Source organism: Pinus tabuliformis, chromosome 7, assembly GCF_031772625.1.
Source record: "Pinus tabuliformis cultivar Carrire ecotype Pingquan chromosome 7, CPIR1, whole genome shotgun sequence".
Lineage (NCBI taxonomy): Eukaryota > Viridiplantae > Streptophyta > Pinopsida > Pinales > Pinaceae > Pinus > Pinus tabuliformis.
The window spans coordinates 1,457,892,516-1,457,895,363 of NC_142293.1; positions in this window are offsets into that span (position 1 = coordinate 1,457,892,516).

The window sequence follows — 2,848 nt, forward strand, 5'->3', positions numbered from 1 at the left end:
GGAGGGGATGCGAAATGATGTGATGGTGACACGTCGCTAAAATGGGTCCACGCAAAACCGCCCATTTTGGGTGCTATCGGGCCGTTAAAGCTCGGAAGTGGAATGCGCACGAAATGGAGCGATAATCGTTAAATGAGATGGGTGTTGATCGGATGGTGGTCACGCTGAAAAGATGCACGGAGGGGATTAAGGGAATGATTAAGGAGGGGCCCACCTACTTAAGCCTGTTTAATTAACTTTTAAATGGCGTATTAACTTAAATGATCCATCGGGTAGGTTTTTGCAAGGTGGGAGGGTTTTCAACTTAGGATAAGTTGATTTATGGGGTTTTTTATTAGAAACGGGGAAATTAGAAAAGGGTTTTTACCCTAGGAAAAAGGGATTTATGGAACATAATGATGATTTTAGCAAGGGGGAAGGGATTTTAAAGGGAATTTCTAGGGGAAAATATGGGATAATGAAATAAGGGTAAAAATGGAGGGGAAAAGGGATATTTTAAGGGATGATGGGGAAATTAATAAGCAATGAGAGGGAGAAGCTTGTGAAAGGAGGGGGAGTTAGTTAAACTCATCTTATGAGCATGCTTTTTTCATTGATAATTGCTCCTGCACACTTGAAACACATAGTTAAACATGATAGTAGTGTTTATGCTCCAAATGACTGGTATTTCTGAAACCTTTCTTTACTTACCCTTTTACCTACCCTAACATTTTTTTTTCATTTTGGTGGGTTCACTTAAGCTAGCAAACCCCTTTTTTTCCTTTTCTTTTATAAAAAAAACTATCTACTTCTAACCTTATATCTTCCAAGGGCTCAGATGAAACTGATAAAATCCTTTATTTTCTCTACTTATCTAATGATCTGCCAAGATTAAATTGTTTGGTCAGATGTTATTCTCTAACTATAAACATAAAATTCAAAGCATGAAGTAGTCAAGATTAAGCAATTTGACTATCATGGGTTGTGGCATGTATGACACGCTGCACACAACCATTATTTAAGACAGTAAAGTAAAAAGTAGTGGCACTTGGACTTGCACACTTTCATGATATTTTTTTTTGTTTGGGGTTCATTTTTTTTTTTGTATTTTTTTTATCTTTTCTTATTTTTATTGTCCTTTGATATTTATTTTAGGACATACCCTCTTTACATTTTTTAATTTTAATATGGAAAACATTTGTAGAAAGCAAAGGTATGTACAATATTACAAGAGTTAACCTCAGCTAATTCAAAATTATGAATCCTATCACTATAGGACTCTAACAAGTAGCTTGGCTTGTAGTCTTTATTATGTACTTTTATTTTGAATTATACCTCTTTCATCATAACGATTTTAATGCACTTAGATTTAATTTTAATATTACTTGTATATTCATGTGTAGGGGGTTATCAATTATAATTACCAACAATTCGCATGACTCAAATCTAACCCTAACCACTATTAAGTGTGTTGGGATGCACCAATAGAGGTGGGCACTAACAAGAGCATGTCACTTGGTAAAATTTGAACCCCGGTGGCAATTATATTGGCTCTCTACAACTAGCTCAGTTTCGTACTCGCATGACATGGAGTCAATTTGGTCTACTACCACTATACCTCTAGGGGCCTATGACCTGTCCTCCTCTCCGTAGACCGAGTCACAACCAGAGGATTGAACATTGGGTCTCTTGGTTTTGCATGATTTCACATCACTGCGATCACCAATTGAGCTACCCCCTCACACAAGACACCATTGACCAATGATTGTAGGATTTGAAATCATTCTTTTCCAAGGAAAACTCATGAGATCCCCCTCTCTTCCATGGATTTTCTATATGACTAGTGCATAACTGCCAACACAACAACAATGAGTCACCATGAGGGGTTGATTTGTCCAATAAATTCGACAATAATCATACTACGAGGGAATCCTCTTCTACACTACATGAGGGTTGGAGCTCCAATAACTAAAGATTCCCAAGAGGAATAGATGGGCTCCAAGTGGAATATTTGGATTGCCTTATTTTTCCTATATTTTTCCTTATAATTCCATGTTGGTGAGGCTCTTTGAATTACAACATTATCACACACACACAAGGTTGATTTTCTATCTACCCCTATTATGATAGCTTGGCTCATCTATATCAATGGCATTGGTATTTGAATTAATATAAATTGGAATCCAAAAGTGTTACGAGCACTTTTTCCCTATTATATGTATAGCTTCATTAGCAAGACAAATGTAGAAGGTTTCGTTTCATATGGTGGCATAGTCCTCTATATCCCAAGTGTGTGCTCGCATATTTTAATTGACCTTGAAAAGTGTGCTTGTGGTCTTTTTGTCTCTTCTATATTATGAATCTTGAGGTCAAGTGGGGTAAAAATATGCAACATTTTATATTATTAATATTTGTTTTTCATGTATGTTTGATAAGTGCCAAGGCTATGTTTGTTGATTTGACACATTTGTCATAATTATCAATTATGGTCAGTAAATGGATAACTTCGTGCATCTATATTCAATCTTTCAATACATTGATTGTTTTGTATGTTATGGTAGATATCTTTCACAGGGTTGTTCTATACATGCTTTAGTTTTTAACAGATGGGTGTTTAACCATGAATATGATATCTAAATTGAAATGAAAGCAACATACATGTAGCAAAATTTGCAACAATATAATTTAACCAAAGAGCAACAAAAACGAAAATATCTAAAACACGATTTTACTAGTATTTGGTAATTGCTAATTGCTAATGATGATATATTACTGGAGAATAATAACATTACAACAACAAAGATTTTGCTACAACGATCCCCTCCCTTGCCCATCCTATCAGTTGGTTGGTTGTGTCTACTGACTAGGA